The sequence below is a fragment of the Sus scrofa genome, chromosome X, assembly GCF_054392235.1.
Source record: "Sus scrofa isolate SSC_HxYL_T2T_F1_AM1 chromosome X, Sscrofa_HxYL_maternal_Yorkshire_Landrace_v2.0, whole genome shotgun sequence".
In the NCBI taxonomy this organism is placed as follows: domain Eukaryota; kingdom Metazoa; phylum Chordata; class Mammalia; order Artiodactyla; family Suidae; genus Sus; species Sus scrofa.
Window position 1 is genome coordinate 91,384,257 of NC_139401.1, and position 14,828 is coordinate 91,399,084.

The window sequence follows — 14,828 nt, forward strand, 5'->3', positions numbered from 1 at the left end:
ACCTCACTCCAGTCAGAATGGCCATCATCAAAAAGTCTAAAATTACAGATGTTGGGAAGGACGTAGAGAAAAGGGAACCCTGCTACACTGTTGATAGGACTATAAATTGGTACAAACACTATGGAGAAGAGTATGGTGGCTCCTCAGAAAACTAAATATTTAACTACCATATGATCCAGCAATTCCACTCCTGGGCATATATCTGGATAAAAGTTTCATTCAAAAAGATATATTCGAGAGAGAAGACAAGATGGCAGAAGAGTAGGGGGACACGCTCTCCCTCTCCCACAAACACACACACAAAAAAAACACATCTACATGATAAATGACTGGCACAGAACAGCAACCAATCGCTGGCAGAAGAACCTAAACTCCAATAATGGCAGGAAGTTCATGACATTACTAGGTAAAACAAGTGAAAAGAGGAGAGTGAGAGAAGATGAATCCAAGCTGGATGGGCACTCCCAAAAGGGAACTATGGAGGAGGAAGGGATTCTGCACCCTGGAAAGTCACCTACTCGAGGGAAAGTTCAAATGAACCAGAGGAATCTCCAGATGCAGAGGAGTGTAGCAGTAAGTTGGAGATCTGAAAAGCAGATCAAGAACAGAACGGACCATCTGAACTACGGGCACAGTCACCAAAAATTGAGATGCCTGGGTGGGGGCTGGGCACCGAGAAAGGCACCTGGGAAAGGGATGGGGGAGGCGGGGTGGAGCGGAGACTGCTTGGGAGGTCTACAAACTAGTCTGTAAAGTTTGACGGGGCAGAGACTGCCTGGGAGACTAGAAAACAAAGGTGTTGCAGAGGAAGGGAGCAATACTCTAGGGGCAGGGAAGTGGAAAGCCACATCAGAGGGAACCTGGGAGAAGAGCCTGGTCTGCACCCGTGCTGGGGAGGGGAGAGAAGAAGGGGTGGGTCCCCATAGAATACTCCCCAGCCACAGCAAGCTTACCGGCCCGCTAGCTAGCAGAAAGCTGTGCTTCCCAGCTCATCCACTCCCCCCACCTCCACCAAACCCTACGCACTCACCAGACATGGGGCTGCCTGCCATCCTGGAGGGCTGGACTCAACAATTGCCAGAAGCCTACCACCGCAGGGGTTGACCCTGCACAAGCCTGCTTGCCCTTTGGAGGGGCTACACCCTCACGGAGCAGCACCAAATAACACCAGCCCCCGAGAAAAGGCCTGCACCCCAGAAAAATTAGAACAAGCCTAACCAGGCTGTGAAAAGATCTGCCTAATTCTCAGACAGTCTTTTCGAGTCGGCCTGCCCTGGGGAGGAGCCTCTTGGGTTGGCAGTAGACCAGCTAGCTTCCAAAGCACTCAGGGGTGACGAACTCTCGCGGATCAGCTGCATAGGACTGCCAGCTCCAGGAAGGACCCCCTGCAGCCCAGAAAAGCCACAACAAGACTGGTCGGGCCATGAATAGATCTGCCTAATTCTCAGACAGTCCTTCAGAGTCAGGATGCCCTGGGGAAGAGCCTCTTGGGTTTGCAGCAGCCCAGCTAGCACCTCCAGCTCTCAGGGGGTGCTGCACTCCTGTGGAACAGCTGCCCAGCACTGCCAGCCCCCTGCAAGAGCCCCTGCAGCCCAGAAAAGCTAGAAGAAGCTTGGCAGGGCCATGAAAAGATCTGCCTATGTTCTCAGACAGTCCTTCTGAGTCGGGCTGCCCTGGGGAAGTGCCTCCTGGGGTCTCAGTGACCCAGATAGCTGCTCCAGCCCATGGGGGGTGCAGCACTCCTGCGGAACAGCTGCCCAGCTCTGCCAGCCCCCTGCGAGAGCCCCACAGACCAAAAACATCAGAGCAAGCTCTGCCTGGCTGAGTGAAATCTCCTACCATCGTGGTGTGGACCTCCCAGTCCTGTCTGCCCTCAGGAAGTCCTCCTTTGCTTCAAAGAGACCCTGTCAGCCCCACCAACACTCCAGAAAAGCCACACTGCCTCAAAGAAGACTGACCAACAACGCCAGCCCTCAGGAAACATTCCATGGCAGTGTCAAGGCAAACACTGCCCGGCCACGGAGAGTACAACTCCACCAGGAAAAAGAAAACAGCAAGCAAGATGAAGAAGCTGAGAAACCACCCCCAGTCAAACCAACAGGAGAACTCACCTAAAACAGTCAACAATGAAACAGATCTCTGCAGTCTGACAGACCTGGAGTTCAAAAGAGAAATAGTGAAAATACTGAAGGAATTAAGAGAAGATATGAACAATAAGGCAGACACCCTCAGAAAGGAACTAGAAAATATAAGGAGGAGCCAAGAAAAACTAGAACATTCATTTGCAGAGATACAAACTGAGCTAAGGGCAGTGAAAAACCAGAATGAATAATGCAGAAGAACGAATCAGTGATGTGGAAGATACAATAATGGAAGTCACCCAATCAGGTCAGCAGACAGAAAACCAAATGAAAAAACAGGAAAGCAATATAAGAGAGCTATGGGATAATATAACATGGGCCAATCCACGCATAACTGGAATTCCAGAAGGAGTAGAAAAAGATAAGGGGATGGAAAATATATTTGAAGAAATATCACTGAAAACTTCCCAAATCTAAAGGATACTGAGTTCAAGATACAGGAAGCACAGAGGGCCCCAAACAAGTTGAACCCAAATAGACCCACACCAAGACACATTATAATAAAAATAGCAAAAGTTAGTGATAAAGAGAGGATCCTAAAGGCAGCAAGAGAAAAGCAGAATGTTAACTACAAGGGAACCCCCATAAGGTTATCAGCTGATTTCTCTACAGAAACACTACAGGCCAGGAGGGACTGGCAAGAGATATTTAAAGTGCTAAAAGGAAAACAATATGAAACCTAGAATTCTCTATCCAGCAAGAATATCATTTAAAGTAGCAGGCGAAATAAAATTTTTCCCAACAAACACAAGCTAAAAGAATACAGCAATACAAAACCCAGGCTAAAAGAAATACTGAGAGGACTTCTCTAAACCAAAAAGAAAGGAAGGAAAGAAAGGGAGGACAAAGAATAAAAAAAAAGAGAGAGAGAGAAGAGGAAGAGCTAGGACTGAGGAATCCACAATCAGAGAGCAGTCTCTCAAATAAGCCAGCATACAGATTTACTCATGAACATGCTTCAAACAAAATAAAATTAAAAAGAAAAAAAAAGAGTCATCAAAATCATAAAATGTGGACAAGGGATGTTAGGAAATAAATAGACCATTTTTTGTTGTTTGTTTGTTTCTCTTCTTAATTTTAATATAGTAATGGAGTGTTTGAACGTACAGGACCATCAGGCTAAAACACACAATTATAGGAACGGGTTAGCATACTTAAAAAACAGGGCAACCACAAGCCAAAACCAAATATTGCATTCGCAAAAAATGGAAATAAAAAAAAAAAAAACCAACACTCAAACAGATAATAACCGGAGACCATCCAACCAAAAAAAGAAAGGAAGAATGGAGATCCATAGAATCAACTGGAACATGAGGTTCAAAATGGCAATAAATAATGATCTATCAATTATCACCTTAAATGTCAATGGACTGAATGCTCCAATCAAAAGACACAGAGTGGCTGAGTGGATAAAAAGGCAAAAACCTTCAATCTGCTGCCTACAAGAAACTCACCTTAGGACAAAGGAGACATATAGATTGAAAGTGAAAGGGTGGGAAAAAATATTTCACGCCAATAGACATGACAGGAAAGCAGGAGTCACAACACCCATATCAGACAAAATAGACTTTAAAACAAAAGACATAAAGAAAGACAAAGAAGGACACTACTTAATGATTAAGGGATCCACCCAAGGAGAGGATGTTACTATCGTCAACATGTATGCCCCAAATACAGGAGCACCCAGATACATACAACAAATATTAACAGACATAAAGGGAGAAATTGATGGGAATACAATCATAGTAGGAGACCTTAATACCCCCCTCACACCAATGGACAGATCCTCTAGACAGAAAACCAATAAAGCTACAGAGATCCTAAAGGACACAATAGAAAAGTTAGACTTAATTGACATCTTCAGGACACTACATCCAAAAAAATCAGAATACACATTCTTCTCAAGTGCACATGGAACATTCTCAAGAATTGACCACATATTGGGTCACAAAGCTAGCCTCAACAAATTTAGGAGCATAGAAATTATCTCAAGTATCTTCTCTGACCACAAGGCCAGGAAATTAGAAATCAACCAAGGGAAAAGAAATGAGAAAAAACCTACTACATGGAGACTAAACAACATGCTACTAAAAAACCCAGGGGTCAATGAGGAAATCAAGAAGGAAATTAAAAACTACCTTGAAACAAATGATAATGAAGACACAACCTCTCAAAATCTATGGGATGCTGCGAAAGCAGTGCTCAGAGGGAAATTTATAGCAATAGAGGCCTTTCTCAAAAAAGAAGAAAGATCCCAAATTGACCAACTTAACCCTCCACCTAAACGAATTAGAAAAGGAAGAACAAAAAAGACCTAAAGTCAGCAAGAAGGAAGGAAATCATAAAGATCAAAGAGGAAATCAATAAAATAGAGATTCAAAAAACAATAGAGAAAATTAGCTGTGTTCTTTGAAAAGGTCAACAAAATGGACAAACCCCTGGCCAGACTCACTAAAAAAGAGAAGAGAAAGAACCCAAATAAACAAAATTATAAATGAAAAAGGACGAATCACAACAGATACTGCAGAAATACAAAAAACCATAAGAGAATACTATGAACAACTATATGGCAACAAGTTTGACAACCTGGAAGAAATGGACAGTTTTCTAGAATCTTACAGCCTGACAAACCTGAATCAAGAAGAAACACACCAACTGAACAGACCAATCACTAGAAATGAAATTGAAGACGTCATAAGAACACTGCCTACAAATAAAAGTCACAGACGAATTCTATCAAACATATAAAGAGGAACTGGTGCCCATCCTCCTTAAACTCTTTCAAAAGGTTGAAGAAGAAGGAATATTCCCAAAGACATTCTATGATGCCACCATCACCGTCATTCCAAAACCAGACAGAGTTACCACCAAAAAAGAAAACTATCGCCCAATATCTTTGATGAATATAGATGCAAAAATTCTCAACAAAATCTTAGCCAACCGAATCCAACAACATATCAAAAAGGCCATACACCATGACCAGGTAGGGTCCATCCCAGGTTCACAAGGTTGGTTCAACATATGCAAATCAATCAACGTCGTACACCACATTAACAAAAGAAAAGTCAAAAATCATATGATCATCTCAATAGACGCAGAAAAAGCATTTGACAAAGTCCAACATCCATTCATGATCAAGACCCTCGCCAAAGTGGGTATAGAGGGAACATTCCTGAACATAATCAAAGCCATTTATGATAAACCCACAGCAAATATAATCCTCAATGGGGAAAAACTGAAAGCCTTCTCACTCAAATCTGGAACAAGACAGGGATGCCCACTCTCACCACTGCTCTTCAACATAATTTTGGAAGTCGTAGTCACAACGATTAGACAATCAAAAGAAATCAAAGGCACCCACATAGGAAGAGAAGAGATCAAACTGTCACTGTATGCAGATGACATGATACTATACATAGAAAACCCTAAGGACTCAACCCCAAAACTACTTGAACTGATTAATCAATTCAGCAAAGTAGCAGGATATAAGATTTACATTCAGAAGTCAGTTGCATTTCTGTATATCAGCAATGAACTGTTAGAGAAGGAATACAAAAATACGATACCTTTTAAAATTGCACCTCACAAAATCAAATACCTCGGAATACACCTGACCAAGGAGGTAAAGGACCTATATGCTGAGAACTTTAAAACTATAATCAAAGAAATCAAACAAGATGTAAAGAAATGGAAAGATATTCCATGTTCCTGGATTGGGAAAATCAATATTGTAAAAATGGCCATACTACCCAGAGCAATCTACAGATTCAATGCGATCCCTATCAAATTACCCAGGACATTTTTCACAGAACTAGAACAAACAATCCAAACATTTATATGGAACCACAAAAGACCCAGAATCGCCAGAGCAATCCTGAGAAACAAAAACCAAGCAGGAGGCATCACTCTCCCAGACTTCAAGGAATACTACAAAGCCACAGTCATTAAAACGGTGTGGTACTGGTATCAAAACAGACAGACAGACCAATGGAACAGAAGAGAGAACCCGGAAATAAACCCTGACACCTATGGTCCATTAATCTTTGACAAGGGAGGCAAGAACATAAAATGGGAAAAAGAAAGTCTATTCAGCAAGCATTGCTGGGAAACCTGGACAGCTGCATGCAAAGCAATGAAACTAGAACACACCCTCACACCATGCACAAAAATACACTCAAAATGGCTGAAAGGCTTAAATATACGACAGGACACCATCAAACTCCTAGAAGAAAACATAGGCAAAACACTCTCTGACATCAACATCATGAATATTTTCTCAGGTCAGTCTCCCAAAGCAATAGAAATTAGAGCAAAAATAAACCCTTGGGACCTCATCAAACTGAAAAGCTTTTGCACAGCAACGGAAACCCAAAAGAAGCGAAAAAGACAACTTACAGAATGGGAGAACATAGTTTCAAATGATGCAACTGACAAGGGCTTAATCTCTAGAATATATAAGCAACTTATACAACCCAACAGCAAAACAGCCAATCAATCAATCAATGGAAAAATGGGCAAAAGACCTGAATAGGCTGTTCTCCAAGGAAGATATACAGATGGCCAGCAAACCCATGAGAAAGTGCTCAACATCGCTGGTTATAAGAGAAATGCAAATCAAAACTACCATGAGATGCCACCTCACACCAGTCAGAGTGGCCATCATTAAGAAGGTCACAAATAACAAGTGTTGGAGGGGTTGTGGAGAAAAGGGAACCCTCCTTCACTGTTGGTGGGAATGTAAACTTGTACAGCCACTATGGAGAACAGTTTGGAGATACCGTAGAAATCTATACATAGAACTTCCATATGACCCTGCAATCCCACTCTTGGGCATCTATCTGGACAAAACTCTACTTAAAAGAGACACATGCACCCGCATGTTCATTGCAGCACTATTCACAATAGCCAGGACATGGAAACAACCCAAATGTCCATCAACAGATGATTGGATTCGGAAGAAGTGGTATATATACACAGTGGAATACTACTCAGCCAAAAGAATGACATGATGCCATTTGCAGCAACATAGATGGAACTAGAGACTCTCATACTGAGTGAAATGAGTCAGAAAGACAAATACCATATGATATCACTTATACCTGGAATCTAATATCCAGCGCAAATGATCATCTCCTCAGAAAAGAAAATCATGGACTTGGAGAATAGAGTTGTGGCTGCCTGATGGGAGAGGGAGGGAGTGGGAGGGATCAGGAACTTGGGCTTATCAGACACAACTTAGAATAGATTTACAAGGACATCCTGCTGAGTAGCATTGAGAACTATGTCTAGATACTCATGTTGCAACAGAACAAAGCGTGGGGAAAAATGTTTACATGTAAGGATAACTTCATTCCCTTACTGTAGAGTGTGAAAATAAAGTAAAAAAAAAAAATAAACTTACTATTCAAACACACACACACACACACACACACACACACACACACACACACACACACAAAGAAATAGAAAGATATTCCATGCTTCCTGGTTGGAAAAATTAATATTGTAAAAATGTCTATTCTACTCAAAGCAATCTACAGATTCAATAATTCCCTATCAGACTACCCATGACATTTTTCACAGAACTACAACAAACACTTCAGGAATATATATGGAAGCACAAAATATCCAGAAATTGCAAGGAAATTCTGAACATCAAAAACCAAGCAGGAGGCATAACTCTCCCAGACTTCAGGCAATATTACAAAGCCACAGTCATCCAAACAGTGTGATACTGGTACCAAAACTTTTGCACAGACAAATGGAATGGTATAGAGACCTCAGGAATAAAGCCAGACACCTATGGTCAAATAATCTTTGACAAAAGACGCAACAACATAAAATGGGGAAAAGACAGTCTTTTCAGCCAGTATTGCTGGGAAACCTGGACAGCTGCATCCAAATCAATGAAACTAGAATACCCCCTCACACCATGCACAAGAATAAACTCACAATGGCTGAAAGACTTAAATATAAGCCAAGACACTATCAAACTCCTAGAAGAGAATATAGGCAAAACATTCTCTGACATTAACCTTACAAAGTTTTCTCAGGTGCGTCTCCTAAACCAACAGAAATAAAAGCAAAAATAAACCAATGGGATCTAATCAAACTGACAAGCTTTTGCACAGCAAAGGAAACTAAAAACAATAAAATAGACAACGTACATAATGGGAGAAAATAGTTTCATATGATGCAACTGACAAGGGCTTATCTCCAGAATATACAAGCAACTTATACAACTCAACAGCAAAAAAGCCAATCAATCAATTGAAAAATGGGAAAAAGACCTGAATAGACATTTCTCTAAGGTAGATGTACATATGGCCACCAAACACATGAAATACTGCTCAACATCCCTGATTATTAAAAAATTTCCAATCAAAACTACCACGAAATACCACCTCACACCAGTCAGAATGGCCATCATTAATAAGTCCACAAATAAATGCTGAGGAGGTGTGGAGAGAAGGGACCTCTCCTGCACTGTTGGTGGGATTGTAAGCTGGTACACCCACTATGGAGATCAGTATGGAGGTACCTCAGAAAGCTATACATAGAACTACCATATGACCCAGCAACCCCACTCTTGGGCATATATTTGGACAAAACTTTCCTTGAAAAAGACACATGCACCCACCTGTTCATTGAGCTCTATTCACAGTCGCCAAGACACAGAAACAACCCAAATGTCCATCAACAGACGATTGGATTAGGAAGAGGTGGTATACATTCACAATGGAATACTACTCAGTCATAAAAATGAACCAAATGATGCCATTGGCAGCAACATGGATGGAACTAGAGACTCTCATCCTGAGTGAAGTAAGTCAGAAAGAGAAAGACAAATATCATATGATATCACTTATATCTGGAATTTAATATAAGGTACAAATAAACCTTTCCATAGAAAATGAAATCATGGAGTTGGAGAACAGACTTGTGGTTACCAAGAGGGAGGGAGTGTGGTGGTTGGGGAGCTTGGGGTTAATAGATTCAAACACTTGCTTTTGGAATGGATTACCAATGAGATCCTGCTGTGTAACACTGGCAACTATGTCTATTCATTTATGATGGAGCATGATAATGTGAGAAAAGTAGAATGTGTACACGTATGTGTAACTGGGTCAACATGCTGCACAGTAGAAATAATTGCATTTGGGAAATAACTATTAAAATAATATTAAAAAAATAAAAAAATACATGAGGATGAATGCTGTCTTATTATCCCAGTGAAAATTATTTGAAACTATTGTTATATCAAGTTCCATATAAATATAGTCAGATTTATTTTTTAATTTTTAATTTTTTTGCTTTTTATGGCTGCACCTGTGGAATTTGGAGGTCCCCAGGATAGGGATTGAATCAGCTCTGGACACTGGCCTACACCACAGCCACAGCAACACCAGATCTTTAATAACCCACTGAGTAAAGCCAGGGATCAAACTTGTGTCCTCAAGGATGCTAGTCAGATTTGTTAACCCCGGAGCTATGACAGGAACTCCAAATCTAGTCAGATTTAGAATTTGCTAGGAGATAAGTACATCAAATATATTTGTATATTGGTAAACATTCAGAGTGCTTCAACAAGATCCACTGGGGTTCAGGGGTCTGATATGTCTTGCAGAAATGGCTGTGCTGTATACCTGTGGTCCAAATTACTGTCTGTTGTATTTCCAGCCACAGAAGACATAAGACTTACTTCTTATTTCAATTTTCCAAATTTATTATTTCTAGATGCATATTTTAAAGAAGGAATTATATTGGATTTTAGTTGCAAGGGAATATGTGCTCCTTGGTTATGCATTTTAAACAAGATGTTGCCTATAAATTTAATATTAAGTCAATATGGTAATTCAAGTCATTTTGCTAGCAATATGGTGATATTCAAAGATATGGATTCTGATAAAATGTCAATAGCCTTTTCTTTGTTGTAAAGCTCTTACTGAGAAACATACACTCACAACCCAATTTGTTTCCCAAGGGCTTATACACTGGGGAGGGAGAAGAGAGAGAAAAAAAATACTAAAGATTAAAAAGACCTTAGAAGAAATATATCTCAGCTTGGAATGTTGTAGGACATGGCACTAATGCAGTTTAGATGGGAGGCTAATGTGTAGCTTGTGTTTCAAAAAGCTTAAAAAGTAATTGGGTACTAGTTGCTCTTGAGAAGAAATGTCTATGTCTTTATATATGGACATGCTACCCAGGCAAATCTCCTTCCACTATACTTTGTAGTCCTCCCTATACCTGTTCATTGTTAGCACCATTTGACTATCCTACAGATTATTATCTCTTCTTCCATAAACTGTGAAGCTGGAATACAGAGGAAGTTTAAACTGGCAAAGAATGCAGAAAGACACTAGTCAATTTTCCCACCATTATTTTCACTGAAATTCTGTTTGAGTCTGCCATATTGTAATTTTCCATTTTTCTTGAATCTCATCAAGTGGGTACAAATGAATGAGTAAATATGTTAATATATTTCCCAAATACCCAATAACTATGCCATCAGCTTTAGTTCATTTATGCAAGTTGACATATTCCAAGGACCTTACCTTTTTGCTAATGGCTGTTTATGTAAGATATTTAATTTCTGCTCAATTACTTAAATTTCTTTTATTCATTTTTTATCTAAATACTTAATGAGAAAATGATTTAAATTATTTGCCAGATTAATTCATCATTATTTCAAATATCTTCATTTACTGGTAGAATTTACTTCTTAGATATATTTTTTTAGTCTCCATTGTTGTAGTAGTGTTGCTCTTCAATATTTATTAAGGATCTCTATTACACTGTGTATAATACAAACACATATAAAGACAAGTTCATGCTTTTGTGGACATTTCCTTTTATGAAACAAATTGATATAATGGTAGAGAAAATTAGTATTATGTAAGTTTCTTTTGAACTTAATTGCAGTGGATAAAAATGTCAAGTTAAATTTCTTATAATTTTATACAATTCACTTTATTAAATTTTTTAGCTCCTTTGTTTCACTAGATTCCCTTCTCTTCTCTTGTTTAATGCTAGCTAGTACAATGTACATTTATTATCATCCATAATGTATACTTTGAGATGTAATAGCAAAATATTAAGACAATAAGTTTTGGAAGCAGGCAAATCTGCGTTCAAACTCTGGCTCTATTGCTTATTGACTATATGGCTTTGGTCAGTTATTTAGTACCCATAAGTCCTCTTTTCTTTATCTATAAAATAGGAATATGGTATCATATGTAACTTTCAGGGCTATTGTGGGGATATAACAGAATAATAAATAGACAATATCTAGTATTATGCCTAAAATAGACCATGTGTTTTAAAATGTTAAATATTACTATATGACTCTTTCCACCACAAATCATTTTTCTCATTTTTAAAAATTCCAACTTTACTGAGGTGTAATTTACAAAAAAATAAAATTAATTAATTTTTAGTGCGCAATTCCATGAAACATTATTTATTTATTTATTTGTCTTTTTGTCTTTTCAGGGCCGCATCTGCAGCATATTGAGTTTCCCAGGCTAGGGGTTGAATTGGAGCTACAGCTGCTGGCCTACACCACAGCCACAGAAGTGTGGGATCCAAGCCATGTCTGTGACCTACACCACAGCTCACAGCAATGCCAGATCCTTAACCCACTGAGAGAGGCCAGGGATCAAACCTGCAACCTCATGGTTACTAGTTGGGTTCATTAACCACTGAGCCACAATGGGAACTCTGAAATGTTATTTTTATATACTATCATTTAACAAGTCATGTAATAGCACATTGCCATCTCTATTTATCACTATGTCTTTAGTTTTTCTAGAATTTAATTTGGGAGAATTTATCTCATATACACAATTTTATGTCTGAATTCTTCACACCATAATGTTCCTGGGATTAATCCATGTTGTATGAGTCAGTAGTCAATCTCTTTCAATTGCTGAATAGTATTTCACTATAGAAATATACTGCAACTCATTTATCTATCCATTTACCCATTGATGGTCATTTTGGAAGAATTAATACTGTTTATATTGTTAAAATGGCCATAATACCAAAAGCAATCTACAGATTTAATGTGATACCTATCAAATTACCCATGATATTTTTCACAGAACTGGAACAAATAACCCCAAAATTTATACGGGACAGGACTATGAAAGACTCAAAATTTCCAAATTCAGTTTCTAGCTGTGGCCTTTTATTTTTGTCTAGAAAAAAGCCTCTAGCATTTGTTGTAAAGTTGGTTTTGTGGTGCTGAATTCTGCTAGCTTTTGCTTTCTGTAAGGCTTTTGATTTTTCCATTAAATCTGAATAAAGCCTTGCTGAGTAGATTATTCTTGGTTGTAGGTTTTTCTCTTTCATTACTTTAAGCATATTGTGTCATTCCCTTTTGGCCTGCAGAGTTTCTACTAAAAAAAAAAATCAGCTGATAAACTTATGGGGATTCCCCTATATGTTATTTGTTACTTTTCTCTTGTTGCTCTTAGTGTTTTTTTCTTTGTCTTTAATTTGTGTCAGTTTGATTAACAGGTATATCAGCGTGTTCCTTCTTGGGTTCATCCATTATGAGACTCTTCACTTTCTCTACTTGAGTATCTCCTTTCTCAGGTTAGGGAAGTTTTTGGCTATAATCTCTTCAAATATTTTCTCACATCCTTTCTCTTTCTTTTCTCCTTCTCAGACCCAAATAATGCAAACATTGGTGCATTTAATATTGTCCAAGAGATCCTTGAGAATGTCCTCTTTTCTTTTCATTCTTTTTTATTCTGTTCCATGGCAATGATTTCCACCACTTTGTCTTATTTATTTTCTCTTCCTCAATTATTCTATTGATTCCTTCTAGTGTATTTTTCATTTCAATTATTTTACAGTTCATCTAGTTTTTCTTTAAATCATGTAGCTCTTTGTTAAATATTTCTTGTTATCTCTCTGTCTGTGCCCCCACTCATTTTCTGAGATCTTGAATCATCTTTACTATCATTATTCTGTAATTTTTTTCATGTATATTCCTGATCTCCACTTTTCTTAGTTGTTTATGTGGGTTTTTATCTTTTTCCTTCATCTGAAACATATTCCACTGCCATCTTATTTTGTCTAACTTTCTGTATCTTTTTGTGGTCTCCTTTCCACAGGCTGCAGGCTAATAATTTCTTTTGCTTCTAGTGTCTGCTCACTAGTGATTGAGGTTGATAGAGGGGCTTATGCAAGCTTCCTGGTGGGATGAACTATTGCCTTTCCACTGCTGGGAGGAGATGGGTCTTATCCCACTGGTGGTTAAGGCCATGTCAAGGGGTGAGTTTAGCTGTGGCTATAAGTTCATGGCAGCTTTAGGCAGCCTGTCTACCAATGGGTGGGACCGTGTTCCCATCCTGTTGGTTGTTTGGCCTGAAGTATTCCAGCACTGGCATCTATAATCTGTTGGGGAGATCTGGGTCTTGGTGCCAAAATGGCAACCTATGATAGAGCCTATGCCAATCAATGTTCCTGAGCTCTCTACTACCATTGTCCTTTCCCCTCCAGTAAGCCTCAGATAGCTCACCTCCCCAGGAGCCCCTCCATGACTGTGGGTAAGTCTAGTCTAGGCTCCTATGGAGTTACTGCTTCATGCTAGGTCCCAGTGCATGTGAAACCCTGTGTTCACCCCCCAAGAGTGGAGTCTAATTTCCCCAAATCCTGTGGAGCTCCTGCACTCAAGTCCTATGTCCCACTGGCCTTCAAAGTCAAATGTTCTGGTATTTGTTTGTTTGTTTGTTTGTTTGTCTCAATGCTAGACTCTCAGGCTGGGGAGCCTGATGTGGAACTTAAAATTCTCATTCCTGTGGAGAACTTCTGGTCAGTTATCCAATTATGATTATGTCCATAAAGTGCTCTTTCTACTGTCTCATTGTGGCTTCTTTGTCCTTAACGTAAAATGTCTCTTTGGGTAGGTTCCATTTTTTCCGTCAGCAGTTAGTTGTGATTTTGATGTTTTCATGAGAAGAGATGAGCTCAATTCTTTCTACTCTCTCATCATGTATGGAATCAAAGGGTTGTTTGTTAGTTTGGATGCTTGCTGCCATTTTATTCAGTGTGTGCTGGCCATTATCACCATGATATGGAGTTGCAGGTGTGACAGTCCCTGTTCCCTCTTGTAACATAGGGGCTTGACCTCTGCTTGTAGGCCCCAAGGGGGCACCTGGGACCCATGCATTCCTGGGACAACAGGAGCAGTGACTGTCATCCACCTGCAGATTTTGCAATGGTGGCTGGGGCTTGTGCACTCCTGAGAGAGTGGAGGAAGGGCCTGGCACCCACTCATAGGTTTCACGGGGATCTCTTGTGACTCACCCATTCCAAGCTCAATGGTGGTAAGGACCAATGCCTGCTCACAGGTCTCCTAGTGGCTCCTACCTCTTGAGACCACAATGGTAGTGAGACTCACACTCACCTCTGGACCCCCTGTAGGGAGTGTCCTGTTGCCTGAGATAGCTCACAGTGGAAGAGGCTCGTATGGTGGTCCCACCTCTCCCCTTGTGGGTCCCCCAACAATGGTAACTTGCCTGTGTGGCAGGACCAGGTTTCTTCTGAATACACACTCATCTGTCACAGCCCAGCCTCTTAAGGCTGTCTCCAAGTAGCCAACCCAAGTCTTCTTCCTGAGTCTGACATCTAAAGCCTGAGCTTCAGCTCCCAGCTCCAGCCTGCACCCATGGA